The sequence below is a fragment of the Zonotrichia leucophrys genome, chromosome 26 (assembly GCF_028769735.1).
Source record: "Zonotrichia leucophrys gambelii isolate GWCS_2022_RI chromosome 26, RI_Zleu_2.0, whole genome shotgun sequence".
Taxonomy (NCBI): domain Eukaryota; kingdom Metazoa; phylum Chordata; class Aves; order Passeriformes; family Passerellidae; genus Zonotrichia; species Zonotrichia leucophrys.
In genome coordinates this window covers 159,136-173,341 of record NC_088195.1, presented here as the reverse complement: position 1 = coordinate 173,341, position 14,206 = coordinate 159,136, and positions in this window count along the sequence as shown.

Here is a 14,206-nt window from a genome sequence, read left to right as displayed (position 1 = left end):
AGCTTCCCCGTGTGTGCCAGGAGCCAGCTGCCCCTGGAGTCCTGTGGAGCAGGACTGGCCACCTCCCTTGTGTCACCTTCTCTGCAGTGCTCCCAGCCCAGCCTGGGCCTCTGAGTCTTCAGGAGTGAGATCTTACAGGCAGAGAGAAGCAAAATTGATTTATTGGTAACATGATAGAGTGCACGGAGACAGGATTAAGTAATGATCCGATTAAACACTCCTGGATGTATTCATATTAGTGAGCTCTAAGTCAATCAATTATTTAAATACAATAATACTTAAATACACTGGGAATCCTGTGATTATTACAGGGGCTGAGACCATGTTCATTAACAGCAAAATAAATATTGTGGATACTCAGTTCTGTAAGGGCTTTTTTCTCTGAGTTGTGAAAACTGTGCAGGAGCTGCTGTGGCCACTCACTCCAGTGTGAGCTGTTTCTGCACCTTCATCTCTCCTGCTAGCACCTACTTCCATTTGAGACCTCATCTGGAAAGCTGATGCCTGGAGCAAAGAATCCAGGACTCTTAAATGCAGCAAGGCTATTAATTAATATTTTAACTGCTTTGCTGGAATAAATTCAGCTTTAATGAAATAAAATTAAACTAGTGGCCTGGTGCAAAATGAGCACAAGGATGGAGCTTATGTCATATTATAGTGTCCCAGTGGTGAGTTTTTAAAGGGAAGCTGCATTTCAGGCTGAGCTCTGGCTGTCAGATGGTTTTCCCTGTATCACTTCCAAATGCAGTACAGCTGCCATGGAGCCAGGAGCTGGAGATGTGCCACCAGATGTTGGGAATTAAAGGGAACAAGCAAATCTGTGTCTTAAAAGAGAAGCCTCTGTTATTTGGGATGGAGCCACGGGACTTGACATCAGGTTCCCTCTTCTATTAATCAGTATTTGTGTTTGGTTTAATTAGCTTTGATTGCAGTTTACAGATGTAAATGTGTCTCTCATGGCATCTCCCTCACCTCCTGGGAATATGAAATGAGTGTTTAGTGTGGCAGCATTGGAGCGATGCACAGGAAGGAAAACAAACAGAAGAGCTTCATGTGCAGCCTCAGAGTTTCTGGTGATCTCCACCTCAGTCTGTGGTAATAAATAGAAAAGGGAGAAGAGCCCCAAAAAGAGAAGGGCAAGGAGAAAGGAGCCCCATCTTGATGCTCCTGGAGAGCAGTGTCTGACGCTCTGAGGAAAGGTCCCTGTGCCAGTGTGGAGTCTGCAGGGGTTATGCACCAAGCTGTGCTCCACAGGAGGAACCACAGCTGTGAGGAGGAGCTGTGCCATGCACGGCCCAGCAGTGACCCTGAGGACACCTTGCATTAAGCTGCGAGGTCTCTTATGCCTGTCAGATGAAGAAAGAATTCCTCGCCAGGAGGTTAATGTGTTTGATTCACCCCCCACAGCAATATGATCTTCCTTATTAGTGTTTGCCATTTTATAGTTTAATTAAGGTCACCCAGTGGGCCTATAAATGACATCTTAATTAATAGCCTGCAATATCTGCCAGCACCAGTCAGGCTTACTGTGGGTACCTCGGGGGGAGAGGGAGAAGGGGAACATGAGGCACATCTGGAGCTCTCCCTCTGCAGGAAGAGGTCACTGCTGGTTCCAGAGTGCTGCTGGGTGTGACAGGAGCATGGTGCTGGTTCCAGAGTGCTGCTGGGTGTGACAGGAGCATGGTGCTGGTTCCAGAGTACTGCTGGGCGTGACAGGAGCATCAGTGCTGGTTCCAGAGTGCTGCTGGGTGTGACAGGAGCATCAGTGCTGGTTCCCAGTGCTGTTGGGTGTGACAGGAGCATGGTGCTGGTTCCAGAGTGCTGCTGGGTGTGACAGGAGCATCAGTGCTGGTTCCAGAGTGCTGCTGGGTGTGACAGGAGCATGGTGCTGGTTCCAGAGTACTGCTGGGCGTGACAGGAGCATGGTGCTGGTTCCAGAGTGCTGCTGGGTGTGACAGGAGCATCAGTGCTGGTTCCAGAGTGCTGTTGGGCGTAACAGGAGCATCAGTGCTGGTTCCAGAGTGCTGCTGGGTGTGACAGGAGCATCAGTGCTGGTTCCAGAGTGCTGCTGGGTGTGACAGGAGCATGGTGCTGGTTCCAGAGTACTGCTGGGCGTAACAGGAGCATCAGTGCTGGTTCCAGAGTACTGCTGGGCGTGACAGGAGCATCAGTGCTGGTTCCAGAGTGCTGCTGGGTGTGACAGGAGCATGGTGCTGGTTCCCAGTGCTGTTGGGTGTGACAGGAGCATGGTGCTGGTTCCAGAGTACTGCTGGGTGTGACAGGAGCATCAGTGCTGGTTCCAGAGTGCTGCTGGGTGTGACAGGAGCATCAGTGCTGGTTCCAGAGTCCTGCTGGGTGTGACAGGAGCAGCGCAGCTGTGCCTGGGTGCTGTTCCACCTTGGGAGTCCCCAAGGAAGATGCTGTTTGATACTGGCATCCCAGATTTACACCGTGGCATTTACTCCCAAACCATGAGACAGAGCAGAGGCCACCTCACCAGCCCGTAAATCGGGATGTGTGTGATCTAAAACCTGCTTGTGACTCAGCAATGTACTCAGATCCATCTCTTGTGATTTACAACTCAGCTTGGTGACTTATTTCGAGTCAGTCAAGTTCAGAGGCAACATAGACTCATCACACATTCATCAGTGACACAGGACTTGGATAACTTGAGGATAACTTCAGAATTAATTGTGTTACTTATGAAGTTGCTGACATGACTAATCAATTGCCACATGGCAAATAAATCAGCAAGACACCTGAGAAATACATCATCCTTCTTTTTTTTCAGTTAGAAACTTCACATGCCTTGTAAATCAGATATTGTAATAGTTTGTTTTACATCAAACCCATACTTGGAAAATGGCCTTTTGGGGAGAATATATATTTATGGAATATTGGTCCTGAACTGGTTAAAGGAGTTATAGAAAATGCAGGGGCAGTGGATTGAACATTTTATTTTACAATCATTACCTGTGTGCAAGCAATGAACTAAGAACTTGACACAGTGATGTGTCAGTGGTTTGGGTCAGTGCAGGGCATGGTGCCGTGTCAGGAGCAGAGGTGTGAGCCATCCCCTCTATCCCCAGAGTCCCCATCCCAGGGTGAGCTCCTGCTCTGCCCCTGGGCTCTCCCTGAGCTGGCAAGATGTGCATGGAGTTGACTTCAGACCAGATCAGGTTGGCTGGGGCTTGGAGCAACGTGGTCTAGAGGAAGGTGTCCCTGCCCAGGGCAGGGGATGGAACCAGCTGAGTTTTCAGGCCCCTTCCAACCTGAACTATTCTGAGATTCTGTGGTGCTTCCCAGGTTGCACACAAAACATCCTTTCTCTGGAGCTCAGCAGTGCTGCTGTCATCCTGTCAGCCTCCTGCTTGCCAACAGTAGCAGATCTGCTCTTAATGATAATAATCAATACATTCAATGAAGAATCAGATTTTATTTAATGTGCAATTCACTTAGAGTCTGACACCTCTAGATTTATTAAAGCAATTCTTGTACATTGACTCAGTACTGATTGATTCTTTGAAGTGCATTTTAGTGGGGATTTAAAATCCCAACAAGATAGACATTTTCCATATCCTGCATTTAAACTGCTACAAATGCAACATGTTCTTATCAGTAGGTGTCCCTTTAGAATACAGAATCACCTCACTTTTGTTCTATATATAAAATACATGGAAGAGATTATTCAGAACATATTTAAAGGATGGGTTTTTTTAATGAATCTGTAGGCAATTTACCATAAATTACAGATGGAAATATAAAATCTAATCAAACTAGTTGTATAAGCAAAGCCATATGTGCAAGAGTTCTACTCCTGAGGGAAAAAAAATTGGAGATTATTTGAATATGTAGATTTTTAAAGTATTTCCTTAAGAAACTCAGCCTGCACAAAGTGCTGCTGCTAATAGAATGGGGAAAATTGCCAGTAAATATTTATATTAGCAGCTTTAGATAGAAAACCAAAACTCCAGGCAGAAGATCTAAGGTTTCCTATCAGATGCAGCTCTGAGACTTGCTGGTTTCTTGCTCCTCTCCCCAGTGGAGTGGGATTTTTTTGGGTGACTCTGCCTGGCTTTATGTGGAGGCATCCCCTGGAACCCAGGGACAGCACTTTTTCAGAAGCATTTCTCAAAGACCTTTATACCCACAAGAACTTGTCACCCTAACTGCGGGCCTGAACTCAATTTCCCTGTGTAAAGGGCTTGGTGAGTGGTCATTGCCTCCCCTTTCCAAAGCCCCAGCTGAGAAACACTAGGAAGCTGCTGCTGCTGCTGCTGCCCAAGCCTGCCTGGTTCAAGCCCTTGGGGGATGCTCTGGAAGTGGTGGGATGCAGAAAGACTTGACTGCCCCAATCTTCCTGCTGATCCAGGAGCTGGCATGCAGCCCATGCCTGCACAGCCATTGGACACAGTTATGGAACAGGCAGAGATGGAAGAGCATGTGCAATTTTGCCAGTTTTAGAACCATGGCTTGGAAAGGACTTAAAGATCTTCATAGCAGATGATTATAACAGTTTTTAACCTACTGGTAAATAAACCAGTATTAGTGCCAATAGGCCAAAAGACATCCCTAGTTTTACCCTCTCCTCTATCCTCTCTTTCTTGCCTCATCTGCAGCTGGAATTGATTGTTGTGATGCAAATATTGGCAGCAAACTTCATCTCCTGAGTTTGCTGGGTGCTGGCATGGGGTCATTGCTGCTGAGTCCCATTTTCTGCTGGCAGCCGAGGCAGAGTGGCTGTCCCTGGTCACAGTGAACAGCTTGGGCTTCTGAAGGGGGAATAAAGCTCTGATGAGAACTTAAAAAGCCCAGCAGCCTGACTCTGTGGTGATGTGCTACTCAGTTTCTATGGGAACAGGCTCAGCTGGTTGATTGGAAGCCCACATGTAGGAGAGGCAAGAGAAGGAGTGAGTGGGGCTGCGGATGCAGAGATTAATTGGTGTGACTCAGGCTGGGCTTTTATATAATTTGCAGCATCCCAAAAGGTGCCTGGGCACTGGAGCTGGAATGCAGTGAGGAGGTGTTCACAGGAGAACAATCTCATTGCTTGTTGAAATGATTGTAGCATCTACTCAAAAAAAGAAGAAAAAAAAAAAAAAGGAAATGAGTGATTTCTTTTTGTCCACTAGTTTCTAAATCACCTTTAACTTAGAATCATGGAATCATTAAGGTTGGAAAAGTCCTCTAGGGTCATTGAGTACAGCATTAACCCAGCTCTGCCAGGTACACCACTAAACCGTGTCCCTCAACATCACATCCACATGGTATTTGAACATTTTCAGGAATGGTTGTTCCACCACTTCCCTGGTCAGCCTGTTTCAAGGCTTGACCACCCTTCCAGCAAATAAATTTTCCCTTATAGCCAATCTAAACCTTACTCATAAAGGTCATTGCTCAGGCCTGAGGAGCACCTGCTGCTGGTGGGAAGGCAGGAGGCTGTTCCTTCCCTTGCCTTTGCTCGACTTGATCTCACCAATATTCACAGGTTAAAAATGCAAGTTTTTCCATTTGAGAGATTATTGCCAGCTATGGAAAGGAACAAAAGAAGCCACAGGATTGCCAAGCTTCAATCCTGACAGCATATCACACACCACAAACCACCAATCTCTCCAAAAAATGATCCCTGACTTAAAAACCTCTCTTCTGTCAGCCTGGAGCTTGGACATGCCTCAGCCCCATGTTGGGCAGATGCTGGCGCATACCCTTTAGGACGGCAAAGCTGCTGCCAGACTCCACGTCCACAACTCTCAGAGCCCCTTTGGTATGTTTGGATGCATTTTTCAGGATGGTTCATGAGCTGGGAGAGCAGTGGAATAATTGTAGAGCAAGTATAATATGTTCCACTTCAGCCATTTAGAAATAACAAGTAGAGCTACATGCTTGCTTGAAAAAAAAACACATTTGGAAACGAAAATTAGATGCAAAGCTGAAAGATGAAGTCTGTTGTAAGCACTTGTAAGAAAGAGTTTAAGAAAAGGATTAAAAGGGATTAGTTGAGCCTCTGAGACAGAGAAGCTCCATCAGTAAATCTGATTATCAGCTCTGCATAGCACTCAGCGATTTAATACACCAAAAGGCTGATGCTGGAAATAAGGCGGATTTGGAGAGGCAGGCTCCCATCCCTGCCATGGTGATGGAGGCTGGAGGCCACATGTGGCCAGCACTGAATGGGGTGACAGTCCCAGAATTCTCTCTGTGGGGTGGGGAGTGCCTGGGATCAGGGCATGGTGCTCCCCTCCTGCCCACTGAAGTTCACGTTGTGCCGCCAGGTCCTGGACAAAAACCTGAACCAGCATTATCATCAAATCATGGAATGGCTTGCAATAGAAGGGCTTTCTTGTAAAGCTCACCCAGTTGTACCTCCCTGCCATGGGCAGAGACAATTCCCACAGCCCAGGTTTCTCCAAGCCCTGTCCAGCCTGGCCTTGGACACTCCCAGAGATGAGGAGTTAGCTGGCAGATAGATGAGGTTTTCACCCTCTTCCTAATGAATGATGCTCAATGCAAATCAGGAGCTGTTACTCATGTGTCAGTGGCTGTTGAATTATTCATTGGTGAGAAAATCACCAGGGACCAGGCAAAGGGAAGTGCAATAAGCAGTTAACTGCTTTCATTTGTGCTGCCTGCCTCCTGTTAATCCACTTCCATATAATCAGTAATTTTTCCAAGGGATGCCTTTGGCGCTGGGAGGGAGCACAGTGCAAAAGCCAAAGGAAAGGAAAAGGACCAAAAATTCACATTCATACTTACTGAAATAATCTCTTTTAATTCGTCACTTTGACTTCAGTCCTGTATTTTAATGTGTGCTTTACACCCCAAGGGTTTAGCTCACTTGTTGAATGATGCCACATATTGTTGGACAAAAAATAATTGGTGTTTCAGGAATTGTCTCCAGAGCAGCCCATCAGTGTTTGAAGCCTCTTGCACTCACACACTGGCCTCAGTGCAGTGAAACTTTACTTAGAAGTTGCATTTCATTCAGAACAACTGTAGCCTGAACAAAATTACTCTTACAAAATGCAAATGAACTGCAGTTCCTTTTAATTTTCCATCTTTAACAGCATTTATTCTGTCACTGGTGGATTTATGGCATTTGGCTGCAGGTTTTAATTGCTGTTTGCATGCACAGCAGTGCCATGGCCAAGCACTAAATGTGTATTTCCATTTTACATCCAAATCCAAGCCACTGCACAAAAATTATCAATGTGTGTGTTTTCATATCAGCTCCATCGTAATTTGCCCTTAGAGCTGCTGAGGAGAAAGGATGAAGTATATTTTTTTTATTTTGAACTATTTGTAAAACACCCAATGAAGCAGAAAGGAAACCAATCCCACAGCAGAGGCCACACAGGATGAAGGGTCTCTATGTGACTTTGGAACTGGAAAGAAATGTAATAAAACTTGTGTTATTCCAGTTTTGGGATGAGGTAAAGAGCTGGAGTGGTGCAGGGGTGTGTCCCTGGTTTGGCTGGTGCCACCAAGCCTTGGGGACAGTGTGGTGGCTCTGGGAACCCTGTCACCCCTTCAGTGTGTCACCCAAGCCCCAGGTAGAGGTGTCTTTCATTTCCAGGTCACACACCACCCAGGCACCTTTCTTGCCTTTTTCTTTCTTTCCCTCCCCCCCCCCCTATTTCTTATTCCCTGGCTGATCAATTATTCAATACATTTCATCCCAGTACAGAGCTCCCTGAAGTGAGTTGTTTTAAATTAAGTACATTTCTCTTTGAATCAGCTGGAGTCTCAGAGAAATTTTTAGCTCTGCAAATGAGTTCATTAGAATTTTGGAAGTGTACCTGAATCTCTTCTCTGTGCTTTTTCTTTATTTTTATTATTTCAAACCTCATTCCACTTTGTTCCATGTTCAATATTTTCCCTACGGCAGTGCCCTATGCACTGACTGATCAGAATAATTTCAAAAGGAGCGAATTAAAGGGCCCAACATGAAATTTCCTTAGAGAATTGATGTGGGTTAACTGTCTGTATCTTATTGTGCTGCCTTGTTTGGAAAGCTTCTAGCAACCATCCATTATAGTTATAAGGCTGAATGATGACTACAGCTGTACTGTAAAAAAAAAAAAAGGGAAAGAAAAGTGTTTTCTATGAATAATAGCACTAGGGTATTTAAAACACTTGGCTGCACACTTTTCAGGCAGCAGGTGCTGAAAAATGCATTTCTCCCTTAATAACCTTTAAAGCCCTAGTATGATGTGGGTTTTCTCTAATCCTCTAAATATGTTCCGAGGAGACAACAAAAATACGAACGTGACAGATTGTGGCTCCCAGGGTGGAAACCACCTCTTCATCTCCCCATAGACACAGAAAAGGCTCTTGTTGCAGGGGTGGCACAGGAGCAGCTCTGGACCTCCACAGACACAGGCACACCTGTGGGAGCGCCCGCACCTGTCCTGTGCCAGCAGCTGCCCCGGGCAAGCTGGCAGGGCTGCCCAGGGCTCTGGGCTGAGAGCAGGGCTGAGCGCGAGGGCACAGCGCAGGGGAGCAGCCCAGGGGCACGGGGGCACCGCAGAGCCCAGCCGGGGTTACAGCTCTGTGCGCCCCCAGATCCAGAGAACTGCTTGGCAGCAAAGGCATTTATTCCCAGCTCCACAGCATGCACATTCATTTTTTCCCTCTCTTCCACCTGGGGAGAGTCTGCTCCATTGCATGCTGCCCAGGGGGAGGGATGAGGGGTGACTGCAGGGCTGCGGTCCCCCTGCCCTCAGCCTCCTCCTGAGCACACCTGTGAGCCACCCCAACAGGTGATGGGCATGGACAGGCCCAGTAAAATTATGTAGCTGGGAATCACCGTGCAAGTCCTGGGATGATGACAGTGAGTTTTCTCTGTCCCTCAAGCAGATGAGGGCAGCACTGGACTTTTACAGGTTTTCAAAAAGGCTGTCAAAAACTGGAGGCTTTCACACAGTCTGCGCCCAGCAGTGCCAGGTGAACTCCATGCAGCAAAGTGCCAGTTCCTACCTTGCTGTGGCTCTTGGCAAGAGATTTTGGTTTTGTTCACACCCCACCAGCTCTGCTGCCCCTGCTCTGCCAAGGGAGTGAGCCCCTCACAAGGGTGGTACAGGTCTGTTATCACAGGAATCAGCTCTTCAAAGGAAAATTTTCACTTGCTTAAAACTTCTGTTGAAACAAGGTATATAATTTGCATCTGAATCTGATCCTTTATAATGCAAATGTACAGAGCTTCAAACACCAGCTGGCTGCCACTCCGCAGGGCTGAACACCCTAACCTTGTTCTGAAATTGACTTGTTTACATAAGGGCAAAAATTTGGTCCATCAGGATACTTTTAACCACCAGTGCATTATGACCATTCCTATTTCCCTGCTGTGCTGGTTGGAGCAGGGATGCTGCCCCTTTCCCTGGAGGAAATGCTAATTCTAGACCTCTTCTGAAGAATGTCACTTTCTAAGCCTTTAGCTGCCTCACCCTCCCAGGCTCTTCACCTTTGCTGCTCTGTGTTGCCAGGGGAGGCAGCTGCATTGCCAAGCCATAAAGGATGTGTAACAACCGAGGTGACAATACACATTCCTAAGCCTAAATCAGCAGTGAAATAAATTGGTACAAAAGCTCTTTCCTGGGATTTTCTGAGGAGCCTTCAGGCAAGCCTCGGGCAGCCTGGTCAGACGTGGAAGAGCAAGGGAAGAGCAGTCACAGAATCACAAAGTGGATTGGGTTGGAAGGGACCTTAAAGCTCATCTTGTCCCATCCCTGCCATGGTCAGGGACACCTCCCACTAGACCAGGTTGCCCCAAACTCCATCCAGCCTGGCCTTGAACCCTTCCAGGGATGGGGCAGAAATGCTGCAAATGCAATTGTGCTCTAAACACATTGGAGAATTCAGGAGAAAATTAACAAAAAGGGGGAAAAATGAGGAAAATAATCCTCAGTGGTGTAGTGAGAACAAGAGCTGGGAGGACAGGAGACTCTAAGGGAACTCTCTCTGAATGGAGCACACACTAACCTGCAGGATCAGTTCCCAAAGCCCTGCCAGGTCAGGGGAGGTGTGAACCCTGTGCCACTAATAGTGCTGTGCTACAGCCCATGAGCCAAGGAGGAGAATGTTTGTTCCACTGTCTGCTCTTGTGTCACATTTCAAGGGAAATTTTTTCCAGGAATTTACTCCTGGTTTTTACAGGACGCCAGAAGCCACACAGTCTGTCTGCAGCTGTTTTTCCTTTTCCCTCATTCAAGGAAAACCAAGGGTTAGGAAAAGCCTAGCCAGGCACATTTACACTGAACGCCCCCCCTGCAGATCCCGAACAAAAGCTGCAAAAATGCCATGAATAAATTTCTTCCTGTTTGGCTTCGGTTCCAGTGTTAAATGGACCATTCAGTGCCCTGGTGGCCCAGCAGGGAGGGGGCTCTGGGTCTGCTGAGCAAAGGGAGCTCAGTCTGCCTCTGCTGTGCTGTTATTTCATTTTCACCATGACTAGCCTAAAGACCCAATAATCACAGATAAGCCTGAGTGAGCTCTTGTTAAAGCCACCAGGCAAATAACCAGCCCAGCCCGGGGACCCCACAGAGCCTGGGAATTGCTTCTGACACTCCACTGCCTCCAGCCACCAAGGACAAGCAGCTTTTGATTCACCAATGCTCAAAACCAAACTGTCCAATTGGAAATTTCCAACAGACTGATTTATTTTAAACAGAATAATTTGCAGTTTGCTCAGAGTTGTTAAGCCAAGCTCTTTCCCTGCTTATTTTCTGTTTAGACGAAAGACCTTCCTCCTCTGCTCAACAGCAGCTCTGGGCTTACTGCTGCAGCTTTCTTGACAGGAAGAATATCCAAAAATCAGAAAAAAGTATCCTAAAAGCCTCCAAATGGAGTCACACCTCTACCCCTGGTTCTGGTGGATGTGTGACTGCCCCACGAGACGAGAGGAGAATGAACCTATTGGAATTAAAAGGAAACTGTTTGGGCTGTCTCATCTCTGCCTCATAATGCTACCAAAACAAGAAGGGGATGAGCAAGAGCTTTTTCTCAGTAATCATTTGGCTCATTTTGAGGCCCCAGCAGGTTGTGTGTGTTGGGAAGGTTCACCCATTGCTACGGTAGGCATGAGCCCTGGTTCTTGGACACTGAGGGATGATCCCACCCCTCGGGAGCCTCCTGCACCCCTGGGGCCTTTCTCCCTGGAACAGGGCATTCTTGTTTTGGAAGCAGCCATGGGCTCACGGTACAGGATCAGTCCTTTGGGGAAGGGACCAAAAGGAAGTTTAAAAAGGAAGAAGGCAGCATGCTGGAATCACTACAAGGGGCCAGAATTGTCTGGAAAATCCCACCTGGCTGAAGAGCCATCCCTGTGCTGCCTCAGAGCTGCCTGTGCAGCCCTGCTTGGGAACAGGGTGTCTCACCCTGCACTTCTGGTGGGAGCACCTCAGGGCAGGGTACAACCATCCCATGGAGCCAGCTGTGCCTCTGCTTACTCCCAGGTGTGAGACTGGCTGCTGGTGCCACCAGGTGGGAATCAGAACCTCCTGGTCCCTGCAGTCTGTGAAGGCACACATGTTCCCTTTATCATTTTAACCATTAAAAGTAGTGTTTTTCTTCAAATATAGTCTTATAAACCATTCATTTTCATTTGCTCCTTCCTTGAAGGTGAGTTTAATACCATTCATACATTTTCATTTATAAATTTGTCAGTAATAAGAAAGTTGGCACATGGGAGAAAGTAACTGCATAATTGCAGCTTACACGCTTGTCTTACTGAAAAACTGCTGGCTCAGGCACCGGCCGTGCCGGGCATCATGCATGAAATTGCAAATAGAATTTAATTTGCCCTTGTATCCTGTAGGATCAGCTTAAAATGATTAATGCAGGAGAAAATGTTGTCAAGATTTTATTCATTACAATCTCCAAGGACTGCAATGCAAAGCCATCATGTATAACATGACAATATGTAATATGTAGCTTTCTGAACTGCTTTCCTGTGGCAAACAATCACATTTCTGCTCCTTAATTCCAGTGCTGAGGTAAGCAGGATTCATCCCATGCATGTTGTTGTGATCTCCTGGACAGGTGGAAATGTAATTTGTTTAAATTTAGGACATAGAGAGCTGACGTCTGAAGCAGATCTGGAGCAGGAGGTAGTGCAGGCTCTGGAGGCTGTTGCATTATAGCTGGGAACAGATCAAGCTCTGAGACAGGGAGAGTCCAAACGTTTTGAGTTCAGGTGTCTCAGTCCTTTCTGAGCTCAGCTGTCTCTCACCCTTACCCTTCCCTCCACTGGGTGCAGAAGCAGGAGCTGGCCAAGCCTGGTGCCATCATCAGCATGAAAACATTGCTGAAGGGCAGGAAGGTGAAGCAGGAAAAACAGTGGAAAACCTCACAGCTAAATTGAAAAGGATAGCCAAGACAGAATTGAGAGACCGCAGAAATGGTTCAGTCTTAAAAATAGGCCTCTGAAGAGACATGTTCTTCCCCTGAAACTTCTGTTTCACTGCTGATGAGTACCCAGTAAGAAAAAATCCCTTCTGCTCTGTGGCCACTGACTAATTGGCTTAACACAGAGAGACAAATTACTGGATTGTTCTCTTTTTAGTGGCGGGTTTGTGAGGAGGTTATGGCTTGGAAATTGTTCTCATCAGAATTCTAATTGAGGAATGAAATATGGGTTGTGATTATGTTATTGAAATGGATTGTCTGGTAATTATATTAATACAACAGAATTACCGTAGATCCCATGTAAACTGCAGCTGGGAGCATTCCTGCCTCAGAGGAGTAGTCCCTCCTGTCTCTGAGTTAATCACTGCTTTGCTAGAATGAGAAATGGCTCTCCCCGTCCCCTGAGTCAGAGACAAACATCCTTTTCCCTTGGCCTGAAATCCATTTTACCTTCTGATTTCTTGTTGACTGATCCACACTGGCTCTTGAAACAAAAGCAACAGGAGCCCTGCCCTTTCCCCCTGCCTGTGTCACTCCAGGGCTGATCTCAGGTCCCTCCTGCACCAGGGATGTGCACTGGGCTCCCCGAAGCTGCCAGTTAGGGAATGCTCCTGCAGCAGGCTGTGCTGCTGTAATTACAGAAGCTGTTTGGCTAATTAGGTATTCAGAGCATGGCACGGACACCTCAGGCTCAGATCTCCAGCCCACACTTTGCTGCCTGTGCTGTGGCAGGGACAGAGCGGGGCTGAGACTGGCAGAGGAGCGCCACTGCTCACACAGGCCTCCCCGTGCCCAGAGCAGGCAGTCCATCCTAAAACCACATTTTTAGTGAAAGAACAGGGTGTGCACCAGAGAGCTGAAATTAGGCAATTAGACGGTTGCAGTGAAAGTCAGTGTAAGTGTAAGATCATCAGGATGCTGGGAACCCGCTGATGGCTCCACACAGCTCTGAGTGTGAGGCCTTGGCCCAGGGTGCCCAGAGCAGCTGTGGCTGCCCCTGGATCCCCAGAAGTTTCCAAGGCCAGGTTGGAGGACAGGCCTTGGAGCAAGCTGGGATAGTGGAAGTTGTCCCTGCCCGTAATAGGGGAACTGGAAGGAGATGAGCCTTAATGTTGTTTCCAACCCAAACTATTCGGGATTCTATGATGATTTGGCAAGGTGGGTGTCCTTGTCCAGCCTGCACCTGCCAGCGTGAGCACATCTAAAAGACATCTCAATCTGACAGGTTCCACTTTTGCATTAATTTTAAAAAGTGCTGCAAGTAGTAATTGTGCCTAACCGGCTTTGCAAACTTTATGCCAGATTTTTGTAATTAATTATTAGCAAAGACATTGGTCTTGAAGAAGCCAGCTGGGCCTCCTGGCAGGAGCGCATGGACTAATACCTTATTGGTTTAGCTGCCAGTTAAAATGAGACAAATCAATGTAAATTTCATTGTATTACAACAATATTGATTCCCTATTAAACAGCAGACAAGGCAGGTTATGGCTTTAGGAAAGCTATTAGGAGTTAAAGAATGTTTTTCCTTGAGAATAAACAGGAAACTAGTGTTTAATACTGAAGAGTCAAAGAAGGAGGAAGGTGTAGGGGAGGTTAAGGGGACTGAAGGGGCACAGTCAAGCCAAGAAATGGCATGAATGTCTTAGGAGAAACCAGTGCAGTCATGGACACCCCCTGGAAGGGGATGAGGGTGCTCTGGTCCCTGCCAGCCCCACAGAGAGGGATCAATGCTCGCATCCCAGCGAGTGCCAGCCACTCTGCCACTCGCCTCAGCCTCCAGCCAGTTAGCAAGGCAGAGCACCTG